Source organism: Panthera onca, chromosome B1, assembly GCF_046562875.1.
Source record: "Panthera onca isolate mPanOnc1 chromosome B1, mPanOnc1 haplotype 2, whole genome shotgun sequence".
NCBI classification, from domain to species: Eukaryota; Metazoa; Chordata; class Mammalia; order Carnivora; family Felidae; genus Panthera; species Panthera onca.
The window spans coordinates 174,296,389-174,309,477 of NC_138342.1; the positions used below are offsets into that span (position 1 = coordinate 174,296,389).

Sequence of the window (13,089 nt, forward strand, 5' to 3'; positions counted from 1 at the left end):
AGTGTTGGGAATTTCAGCTGAGAATACAGTTAGTGCAGTAAGCTATTTTGCAAACTAATGAGAAACCTGACTCTGTCTTTAGAGGGAGACACCACCCAGAAGACAACTCAGCCATATTGTATACAAAGGGGAGACTGACAGCCTGAAACAGGCAGCCAGGAGCCACCTAATGCGAAATCCAAGGCTGGATTTTGTATTGACCTTGGAGTGGGGCAGGGAAGAACATTCCTTATAGTGAAAGCTCCATCTCCAGAGACTCTGGGCCACTCTAGGGAAGACTCAGACCCATCCATCATCGTTATTTTGTCAGGAAATAGGAAAATTGAACCTATGTTAGTTAAGTCCTTAAATAGGCTTAGCAATACCTTTGCCAGTTTATAGGCAGAACATTAGCTTGCATCATCAAAGTCAATATTTTGCCTAGGTATGTTTGATTATATGGATGTGGTCAAGCAATAGACCATTTCAGAGTTTCTTGGGTGGCTCAGTCGGTTAAATGTCCAACTTCAGCTCAGGTCATGATCTCACAGTTCACGGGTTCAAGCCCTATGCCGGACTCTGTGCTGATAGCTCAGAGCCTGGAGCCTGCTTTGGATTCTGTGTCTCCTTCTCTCTCTGGCCGTCCTGTTCATGCTCTGTCTCTCTCTGTCAAAAATAAATAAATGTTAGAAAAAAGAAAGAAAGAAATAGACCATTTCTAAGACACTTCTCAAATACATTCTTACATAAGAAAGCATCATCTTCCAGAGGGACAGTGCTTGGTAGCTCTAGTTAATTCCCTGGAAACTTCAGAGTGCCCAGTCAATAGTCATTATTCTTAAGTAATAGGGAAATTTGTCATTGTAGAAATTTGTCATTGTCAGAAATTTCCTGAAAACCAGTATATTACCAGCCAGTCCCTTACCATTAGGCTGCTGCAGGATGTCTGTGATGTGCATATCATATTATGAGTAAGGCTTTTTAAAGTTTATTAGGAATCATTTAAGATATAAAGAAAGATATATAATACAATGAACAAAAATACACTGAATTCTTAGTCTGTTATCCAATATAAGAAATAAAAAATGATGCATAAAATTAAAGTCTGTCTGTATTACCCCCAGTCTTATCTCCCCAGGCCTCTGAAAGTATCTCTGTCCTAAATTACATGCTTTTTATCCTCAAGCATTTCTTTGAGTAAAATTAGTATATACTATTAACTTGAATGTTTATAAACTTCATATAAATGATTTTTTGCTCATATTTTTCTGTAATTTGCTTTTTCCACTCAACATCATATATAAAGATTCCTGCACATTGATAGATATAGTTTCAGTCCATTAGTTTTCATTTGTGATTAGTATTTCATTTATTCTTCCATTCTTTTATCAACAGATATGTTGGTGGATTTCATCTTTGTTAAAGAATGTATACTTTCAACTTTATAAGACATTGTCAAATTGTTCATGATGGTGTTTATACTAATATATTCTCATATATACTCATACTCATATATTATACAATACATACTAATATACACTCATATATGCATTCCAGTTTCCATCATTTCATATCTTTACTAACATCTGCTATTTGTCAACCTATTAAAGATATTGCCAGTCTGTTATTTCATTATGGTTTTAATACCCGCTTCTCTGATTTCAGGTGAGGGAGGTTAAGCATGTTTTTGATAAGGTTTACATCTTCTGTACCAAATTTGCTTTCCTTATGTCATTCTCCATTTCTTAAATACTGCTCTCTCTTTTACACACACACACACACACACACACACACACACACATTCACACACCACTACTTTCTACTGGTATGTATGTTCTACAAGGCAGAAACATAGGTGTATCCTCAATTCTTAGCTTAAGGTCCAGCCCAAATAAGGTGCTTAATAAATATTTTCTGAATGAATGAATTTGTGTTTTTCAATTTTAAATTCAATGCAGGCCCTGATGACAGAAATTAACAACTACCTAGTCTATCTGACTATAGAGACTTTCTGCTGCTTATCCATTCTACACTCCAGGATGTTTCTGAAATACAACATTCATTTTGTCACTTCCATGTTTAAAAGTCTTCCGTGGCTCCCTGTTGCTAAGCAGAACAGGGTCAAACTCTCATGCTGATAGTTAAGGCCTTTCCTCAAATGGAGCCCTTTGTCAGTTCTAATTTATTTCTCATTATGGCTCCAATCTGAGCCCTCTGTTCTAAGAAAGTTGGTCCCCCTGCTTCTTCTCATGAGACAACTTAGTGTTTATAAGGATATCCTTTATACGAATAACTTTATAAAGGTTACCTTTAGAACCTCCAGAATTTTGTGCATGTGGAAAATGCTGTACATGTTTACTAGCCTGTAGGAACTTTGAAGGGCCTAGTCTTTATCTTCCATACCTGGGACACAGTAGGAATAGCTGTTGGTTTTTAGGTGAATGGATTTTTTTTTCTTGGTCTCCTTTGGTAAATCAAACACACAACATAAACCAAGAACTCAACTCTAGCACAAAACTGACTAAATGAATGTCAAAACCTATCTAGGGATTAACATCACAATTTTCATGATGGAAACACACAATAGGTAGGTGCCAGGCACTGTGCTGGTTAATATTTCCTTGTACTCAAAGATAAATTTTGTCAGTTCTCTGTCCTGAAGGGACTTAGAGTATAAAAGGGAAAACAAATTTTTTTTTTTTTTTAATTTCAACAGCATTTTAATGAGATCAACAACAACAACAATCTGTCATTTTAGGGATAACTGAACAAGTGATAAAATTATGAAAATCCAAGAAAGGATAAAAAAAATAAGAACAGTGAGGGTATTAGGCAGGATACAGAACAATGAGGATCAAGAAGGAGAAGATAGAGAGCTTCAGTAATGTTTTATATTAGAATTCATGTTATTGGTCAAGATATTTATTTTGGTATAAATAATTCTTTTTTTTTTTTTTATACTTACATATTTCTTTTTTTATTTTTTTTTATTTTTTAATATATGAAATTTACTGTCAAATTGGTTTCCATACAACACCCAGTGCTCATCCCAAAAGGTGCCCTCCTCAATACCCATCACCTACCCTGCCCTCCCTCCCACCCTGCCCTCCCTCCCACCCCCCATCAACCCTCAGTTTGTTCTCAGTTTTTAACAGTCTCTTATGCTTTGGCTCTCTCCCACTCTAGCCTCTTTTTTTTTTTTTTTTTTTTTTTTTTCCCCTTCCCCTCCCCCATGGGTTTCTGTTATGTTTCTCAGGATCCACATAAGAGTGAAACCATATGGTATCTGTCTTTCTCTGTATGGCTTATTTCACTTAGCATCACACTCTCCAGTTCCATCCATGTTGCTACAAAAGGCCATATTTCATTTTTTCTCATTGCCATGTAGTATTCCATTGTGTATATAAACCACAATTTCTTTATCCATTCATCAGTTGATGGACATTTAGGCTCTTAAAAGGGAAAACAAATATTAAATATTATAATATCTACCTCTACCACTGCCTCCACTAGCAAAGTTGTGGGAAAACTTACCCTTCCTAGGCTAGAAAAGAAAACATGATCTTCAAGATGGTACCTGGAAGTCATTCTCTCACCTTATAAGGGTCATCTATTTTATTTCAGAAAATGATAAGTTCCCTGTGAAATAAGACTCAGAAAGGACTAACTACTAATAGCTGAGAACATACCTTCCCTTCCTTCTTTTATTGACTAAACCCTCAGAACACTTGTAAGGCAGGAAAGGCCACGGATATCAGAAGATTCAAAAAGGTCTGAAGCCAGTGTAGGATCTAGAGTCCAATCTGTTTCTTCCTTTTCCTTTATTTTCTATTGGCGTGTGCCCAACATAGCCTTCTTGCGCTTAAAAGCAGATAGTCTAAGATAAGGGAAAAAATAAAGTAGGCAGCAGAAAACTGAGGTTCTCATTTTGTTCTACCCACTAACACAAAGGAGAAATGAGGAAATTGCACTGCACACTCTCACAAGTATATCTAGCTTTAACCGCCTGTGTCTTGACTCTAAAGTCAGAAGTGTCTTTGGTGTGCATTGTATTTATTGGCAGATCCTATGTCTTTAAGAGTTTCTACATGTTTATTTCAAGTTTTGAAGGTACAAGTTATTCTCAGAATTTAGATAGTAGCTGAAAGCACTAAAAACATAACTTTTAATAACCACCCTGAATACTTGGTAGAATTTCAAAGTTTCTAATAATTTCAAAGTAAAACACTTGGGTTTTCCTGTAGCCTGTATTTTAAAACAGCAAATGGCTGTTTGTGAGGTAAAATCCAAGGGGAGAATAAACATCCCCTTACTATAAAAATGTCTTTCCATTTAGCTTACATTCTGTTCAAAATTCTGAACTATAAATCAAAATCCTAAATGTGGTTAAAATTGAAAAGACAAGAAATAACAAGAGTGTTGGCAAGGATGTGGAGAAAAAGGAACTTTCATCCACTGTTGGTGGGAATGAAAACTGGTATAATCACTGTAGAAAATAGTATGGAGTTTCCTCAAAAGACTAAAAATAGAAATACCATATGATCCAGTAATTCTACTACTGGTATTTACTCAAAGACAACAAAAACACTAATTCAAAAAGATAGATGCACCCCTATGTTTATTGCAGCATTATTTACAATAACCAAGATAATGGAAGCAACCTAAGTGTTCATCAGTAGATGAAAGGATAAGGAAGACACACACACACACACACACACACACACACACACACAGGAATATTATGCAGCCATAAAAAAGGATGGCTCTTGCCATATGTGACAACATGGATGGACATAGAGGGTATTATGTTAAGTGAAATAAGTCAGACTGAGAAAGACAAATACCATGATTTCACTCATATGTGGAATAAAAAAACCCCACAACAAATGAGTAAATAAATAAAAAGCACAGACCTATAAATATAGACAACAAACTGATTTTTACCAGAGAGAGGGCAGGTGGGAGATAAGCAAAATGGGTGAAGGGGAATGGGATATACAGTTATGGAATATATCCCATATATTCCAATATGAATATATTCCAGTTATGGAATGAATAAGCCACAGGAATAAAAGGCATAGCATAGAAAATATAGTCAGTGGTATCATAATAGCGTTGTATGGTGACAGACGGTGGCTACATTCATGGTGAGCATAACATAATATATACAGAAGTTGAATCATTATGTTGTATACCTGAAACTTGTGTAACATTGTGAGTCAACTATACTCAAAAAAATTTTTTTTGTAGCTCAAATGATTCCCCTGAACAATTCCATTTATGTCATTTCTTTCCTATTTTTAAATTCTCTTTTGCTTATTTGGAGGGAAGTTGCGTTCTTGCTAATTACATATTTCAATTACTGTTGTGACTATATAAGACATGCCCATATTTACTGAATAAGAACATAATAAATACAAAATAAAAAGAAAGGTGCTGAATGTCCTTGATAAATGTTATCTGGAAGAAGAAATCTTAATTGTCCGTCATTATTGAAAATATTATTAAGCAATCTTAAAAGGCCCCAGACTCCGAGAGAATGAAACAGAGAAGTAATTACTTTTTATTTATAATGGGTATAAGAAGAAAGACCAGTTGTTTTCTGGAAAGCACCAGCATAGATAAGGTGTAAAGTACGTGTGAAGGTCACTAAGTGGTTTAAACACACAAAGATTTAACTCTTCTAAATAAAAGAGGGCGGTATGGAGGCCTCCAGAAATCATCTGAAACCAAAATACCTCTTGTGTCTGCTCTGCCACTGTAGGCTTCAGCTGTCAAGTTTACACCCCAGACTCTCAAGAGAAGAAAGAAGGAAGGGAAAAAAAGGCCCACGTCTACACTGGGCTGACTCCCTTTAAAGAGACTTCTCAGCTGTCCCACACCATAATTCTGCTTTCATCTCACTAGTCCGAACTCAGTGTCAAAGTCACCTCTAACTGCAAAAGAGGCTTGGAAGTGCAGTGCTTCAGCTGGGTATGTTATGTTCTGCAATAAAACCGGGGTTCTGTTATTAAGGAGAGGGGGGATACTTGATCCTGGGTAGGTGACTAGCAGTCTCTGCTTTAGTAACCTAATGGGGATGTAAGCAAATGGAACGTTAGGAAGGAGGAGGCAGTACATGAAATTGGACTATAGCTTTTCATACATCACAAGTTTATGTGGTCTAAATACTATTGCTGGTGGGTCATTGAGACTTCTAGAGTTATCTATAGTACTATGATGAGCAACCAAAGGATAAGAAAAAGTCATCATTTCCTCTCTTGGTCTCAATTTATTTACCTAAAAAAATGAAAGAATTTATTATATCAGTAGTTTTCAAACTTTGTCTCAGCAGCAGAATTCTTTTTTTCTCACATTATTTTATGCAGATTCCCAGGTAAGACTGATGAACAGGAAAACCTAGGCATCTGAAATGGGAGTCATGAGCTGGTCGCTCCATACCATGGTCTTTCCTTTGTTCTCCACCATGGCCTCTGAGATACCCGAGAGCTGAAGTATGACAGTGTGAAATCCACTGGTCTTGCTTTTTGACTTGAACATTTCAGGGTTTGATGACTCAGACCAAAAAAGGGGTTTTGTCCATAAGCCTTCCTCTTTCCCTTCTGCATCCTACTAACAAATAATCTGGGGAGAAAATTTCTGTTTTTATTTCTCATTTGGGAAGAAAGTAAGATTCTTATTTTTTATTTCTATTTGAAGAAAAAATACAACAAATAAAATTCTTATTTTTTAATTTCTATTTTGGGGAGAAAACTCGGGAAGCCTTCTAATATCTGATGACTTTTTGCACAAAATTTAAAATGTGGCCCTGTTCACAGGGCTTCTTTGGAATTCTTTACAAGTACAGATGTACATGTCGTATGGCTCTCATACACTGATATTTATTAGACTAGATAAGTAGCTAAATTTGATGTGCATGTTGTTAGGGTTTTTTTTTTTTTCCCTAATAATGTTTCCCTCCATGAAGTGTTAACTTCTAAAGACCACAAAAGCATGTTCCAGATAATCTATGTCCAATCACCCCTGATTTTCTATACATTTCTTTTTTTTTTTTTTTTTTTTAATTTTTTTTTTAACGTTTTATTTATTTTTGAGACAGAGAGAGACAGAGCATGAACGGGGGAGGGGCAGAGAGAGAGGGAGACACAGAATCGAAAGCAGGCTCCAGGCTCTGAGCCATCAGCCCAGAGCCCGACGCGGGGCTCGAACTCACGGACCGTGAGATCGTGACCTGAGCTGAAGTCGGACGCTTAACCGACTGAGCCACCCAGGCGCCCCTCTATACATTTCTTAGTTAATGCTTGGATTCCCTCCAAAAGTGATATTGAAAGGATAAATTTGACTATATTCCATGTAGTCAATTTCATAAAGTCATGGAGACGGAGAAGATGTTTTCCTACAGGAATTTTAGCGAAAGTGTTGGAGTTTAAATTTCATGTGTGGCTTTTCCTTTATGAGGATTAGCTGCTGTGCAAGTCTGAAAAAAATGCTAGGGAGAAGTAAAATTATAGATAGAGATAGTGTAAAACCAAGGGTGGCTTTGAATCACACTTAATAGGAATATAGAACTCTTTACACTTTCCAAGTTTTCCCCATTCCATCGAGACTCTTAAACTGAAATAATAATCTCTTTTCCCCTTTAAATAATTCTTGTCCTACTTTTAAGACTACTAGGGGAATAAAATAAAACACATGCAAAACTTAACATCAGCATTACTAAAACATATGTAACAGCATGTAGAAACTCCACAGACCTTGTAAAAACCCATTTAAGACCACAGAGAAAATCACCTAAAATACAGACCAAAATGTATTTGAATGGAGAGCATGGTTTGGAGGGCAGGAAACTTAGAATTTACTTTCAGCTTTTTCATTGCCCAGATCTCTGCCTACTGTGTAATCATTCTTATCTACCTAAACTGTCATCTCACCCTTCATATAATTGAGTGACAGTTTTCTCTTGTCTTCCAGAGATATTGGGAATGTTATGGTCATTTTCCTAATAGTCTTATGTCAAATGAGGGAAGGTGGCTAAATAACCCAACCCATTACTGCTGTTGCAAAGTCTAATAAAATACAAGACAGTATGGCTCTCATAGACTCATGGACCTGGCATTAGACCTAAAGTCATTTACAAAACACACAAGTTTATAATTATCTGCTACTCTCCCTGCGTCATAGTTCTATGGCCAGATTCCCTTTGGTCGATCTAGATCATTTAATCTTCCCTTTACCCTTGACTACCAAGCATTATCTCCTTCATATTTAACCAGAAGTTTAAAAGCAAGAACTTATACATGTGATGGATTTCCTTCTATTCTAAAATCTAATGGATTCCCCTCGTGAGAGCTCAATGTGGTAGGAAATGAGGTGCTACAAATCAGTGGGCTTTAAGATTTCTCTTTTCAATGTTTAGGTCACTGGGGCCCTTTCTTTCTCTATTCTAATAGTTCCAAGCAGCCAAAGAGTCCCTAGTCCTTGACCTTAAACTTTGGGCTTGGATCCACAATCTTCGGAACTGGGAGTCAGCCCAAGTATAGCTCTTATCTGGCTGCAGCCCAAAAGTTTGGTAAAACTCCTAGATACAAAATATCCATAAACAAACAAAATTAACTAATACATTATTTTCGTGCCATTTGAATTTAAATCAGAGCAATTATTTTTTAAAAGGCACAAAAAAGTATTAAAGAATTTTCTAATTTGCAAAAAGATATTCTTTAGTAACGTGATGCTTCTTAGGGAAACTGGGTTAGGTCTTAGGGAAAATTTTGTATGACCTCCCATTAAATGAGGTTCTGCAATCACCCTTGACAACTCCACTATGTCAGGTTGTGGCCAGGGACAACCTCATGGTCATGCAACCTCTGCAGTCTCCCAGAACCCCATGTTTAGAAGGGTTCCATGCTTGGTTGAATGCCCTGGCATAGTCAGTCTTCTTGAAATTCTTTGAATTTGGGTTTTGTAAGTAAATTTGATGGACAATGAAGAGAGAAGAGACATGCACCCCCATTGTTTTTCTCACTGATTGTATATAGTGTTTGCCATGAGTACACAATTTCAGGGGACTCCCAATGCATGGGAATTCACTAATACTCAAAATGGGTTCAAGGCAAGCTTGTAATGTCTATGAATGAGTAAACAAGCATGCTGACAGCCCTAAGAAGCAACACTTTCTATTAGAATAAAAACTTGCTTTGAATTCAGGAGGATAAAATGGCAGAAATTAGTGTCACCCTCAAAGACTTAAGGAATGCAGAGGCAATAGTCCTCATCACGTCCTCATTGAATTGACCAGTTTGGTCCTTGTGAAAATAGGACAGAACATGGACGATTATGATGGACTACATAAACTTTACCAATTGGTAGCCTCAATCACAGCCAATGTGTCAGGAGTAGGATGTTTACTAGAGTAGACCTCTGAAGTTTGGCATACATTTACTGATATAACATATGCACTCTTTCATTGCCCATAAAAAAAAGGTCTTTTCATTCACCTAAAATAAACTGCAAAACAAATACATAGTCTTGTTTTAGGATTTTGCTAACTTTCCTCGCTCTGTCTTATTAAAATCATAAGAAACCTTGATAATCTTGACATTCTGCAGAGTATCATGCTGATCTCTTATGGTGATGACATCATGAAAATTAAATCTGGTGAATAGGAAGTGAAAAGAATTCTGGATAAGATCCGGTGGGATACAAGAGTGATAAAGAATGGGAAATACTCTGTACATATTTAGGGAGCTTCAAAATTTTTGGTAACCAATAGTCTAGGGCATTCTGGGATACACTCTCCAAGGTTAAAAAAAAAAAAAAAAGGAAAACAAGTTATTTTGCTTTATACTTCTTACTACTAAGAAATAAGCACAATACTTGATAAAACTCTTCATATATCAGAGAGAACATAGTGGGGAATATTGCTCAACACATTTGTAGACTGACTTGAAAATCTGCCAATTTGGGGTGGTGGCCAGAACAAGGGAGGCCTCTGCATCTTGTTCTGGTTCTGACACACTGGTCCTGCTACTTGGATCATATGACCTGGCCTATCCAAAGTTGCTGTAAGTCTCCATAGCAGACCAGGATGAATTGTAGAATATATCCCAAGCATTAAAACTTGGGTTGCAATGCAGACTCCTTAGGTTCCAGAGTGAGGTCATGCCATTTGAGGAAGAGAAATATTCACTGTCTAAAAAACAGCTCTTCAGAGAATTGAATAAGCGAGATGGTGGAATAGGAAGCTCCAAACTTTGTTCTACCACAGAGATACTGACTTAGTAAAATACGGTACAGCAAGCCTTTATAAAACAGAGAAACCAATTAAAAAGTAATAGTTACCAAAATAATCACAAAACCAAGAATAGTTGTACTGAAACAAATGAGAAAAGCCATTGCATTTTATCCACAATAGCTCTAATCCCAGTCAGTGCAGCATTGTGCAATGAGGAGAAAATGCTCAACCTGTAGCTTTTCCCATGGGAGGTGAGACAAGTGTGGACTGTATGTCTGAAGTTCTCGCTTTCCATGGGGCTGCCTGAGGGACTGGTTTCTGTCTCATCTGACTCAGAGCACCAATGGAGAACTGGCCTCGTTTGGAAGCCTGGGGGTCACTGACAACTAAGGAGAGCTCAGCAGATTCCTGCAACACTAGGAGACCTGCAGTGCCACAGACAATTTTAAGATAGGTCATTTGAAATTATGGAGTCAGAGGAACAAAAAGAAAACAAGAATGCAAAGTAAAGAAAACCTAAGGGGCTTTCAAATGAACCAATATAAGTATTATAGAAGTCTGTATAAAGAGGAGGAAGAAAAAAGGGTAATTTCTTATTTGAATAAATAATGGCAACAGACTTCCCAATCTGAGGAAGGAAATAGACATCCAAATTCAAGAGACTTCAAAAAACTTGAACTAGGATAAATCTCAAGAGACACACACCAAGACATATTATGGTCAAATTGTTAAAAGTCAAAGACAAAGAATCTAGAAAGCAGCAAGAGAAAAGCAACTCATCACACACAAGCTCCCACAAGATTATCAATGGATTTCTTAGCAGAAACATTATAGGCAAGAAGGGAAGTGGATGACACATTTAAAGTGTTGAAAAAAAAATTAACTACCAGCCAAGAATACAATATACAGCAAACTGTCTTTCAAAAATGAAGAAATAAAGGCCTTCTGGATAGAAGCTGAGGGAGTTCATACCACTGACCTGCCTTGCAAGTTGCTAAAGAAAGTCCTTTGGGTTGAAATGAAAGGATGCTAAACAAGAACACAAAAGCATGAAAAAACAGAAAGCTGTTTGGTAAGAATAAATGCATAGATAAATAGAAAATTGTGAAATACTATAATAGTGGTGCATAAGTCACTTTTAATGCTGGTAGTAAACTTTAAAAGATAAAAGCCTAAGGGTGACTATAACTATAAAACTAAGTGAGTACAAAATATAAAAAAATATAATTTATGACATCAATAACTTAAAGCAGGGGAGATTAAAGGAGTAAAATTTTGTACACGATTGCAATTAAGGCATTTTCAATTTAAAATGGATTATTATTACTATAAGATGTTTTGTATAATCCTCACAGTAACCACATAGGAAATACACATAGAAGGTACACAAAAGAAAATGAGAAAGGAACCAAAGCATATAACCTAAAAAAAAAAAATCAACAAAATATGAAAGCAGCAGGAAAGGAAAAGAGGGATAAAATAACTAAAAGACGTACGGAAAGCAATGAACAAAATTGTAATAGTAAGTCCTTCCCTATCCTTAATTACTTTAAATGTAAATAGGTTAAATGTAAATGTAAATAGGTTGAACTCCCCAATTGAAAGATAGAAAGTGACTGAATACATTTTAAAAGGACAAGACCCAACTAAATACTACGTGCAAGAGACTCATTTTAGACCTAAGGACACATATAGGCTGAAAGCAAAAGGATAAGAAATACATCTACGTGAATGTATGTGTATATGTATGTGAGAAAACATAGACTTTAAGTCAAAATCTTCATAAAAGCCACAGAAGGATAAAAACATAAAAAGGTAAATTCACTAGGAATATCTAACAATTATAAATATATATGCATCTGACAGCAGAACATCCAAACATCTGAAGCAAACATCGCCAGAGTTGAAGGAAGAAATAGACAGTAACAATCATGGTGGAGGTTTCAATACCCCATTTTCTATTATGGACAGAATAACTAGATAGATCAATAAGGAAAGAGAGGATGTAAATAACACTATAGGCCAATGGGATATAACAGATATAAATAGAACAGTTCACTCAACATCAACAGAATACATACTCTTCTCAAATGTACATGGAACATTCTCTAGGGTAGGTCACATGTTAGGCTACAAAACATATCATAACAAATTTAGTGAAAGTGAAATCGTACAAAGTTCCTTTTCTGATCACAATGAAATGTAACTAGAAATCAATAGCAAATGGAAAACTGCAAAACTCAAGTACATGTGGAAATTAAACAGCATACTCTCAAGGAAAAAAAGACTGGCTCATGAAGAAATAAAAAATATGGGGGCGCCTGGGTGGCGCAGTCGGTTAAGCCTCCGACTTCAGCCAGGTCACGATCTCGCGGTCCGTGAGTTCGAGCCCCGCGTCAGGCTCTGGGCTGATGGCTTGGAGCCTGGAGCCTGTTTCAGATTCTGTGTCTCCCTCTCTCTCTGACCCTCCCCCGTTCGTGCTCTGTCTCTCTCTGTCCCAAAATAAATAAAAAACGTTGAAAAAAAAAAATTAAAAAAAAAAAAAAAAATATGAACAGGGCCACAACTAGTGAGAAGATTGAATCAGTATTCAAAAGCTTCCCAATGAAGAAGAGATGAGGACCAGATGGCTTCAGTGGAGAATTCTACCAAAAATTTAAAAACATAACACCAATCCTTCTCAAACTCTTATAAAAAATTAAAGAGGAGGAAACACTTCCAAATTCATTTTATGAGGCCAAAATTACTCTAATACAAAAATTAAAACACTACAATAAAAAGGCTACAAACCAATATCCCTGATGAATATTGATGCAAAAATCCACAACAAAATACTGGCAAACTGAATTCAACATCACATTAAAAGGATTGGGGCACCT

General features: G+C 36.4%; 1 long non-coding RNA gene across 3 annotated transcripts in view; it reads left to right on the plus strand.

The window, feature by feature from the left end:
• Positions 1-13,089, plus strand: part of LOC144616106 (uncharacterized) — a 237,090-nt gene that overhangs the window by 208,426 nt on the left and 15,575 nt on the right. For all 3 annotated transcript variants that reach the window (XR_013555027.2, XR_013555026.2, XR_013555030.2), the window contains exon 5: positions 5,744-5,952. This is a non-coding gene — a long non-coding RNA (uncharacterized LOC144616106). The remainder of the gene's footprint in view (positions 1-5,743; positions 5,953-13,089) is intronic.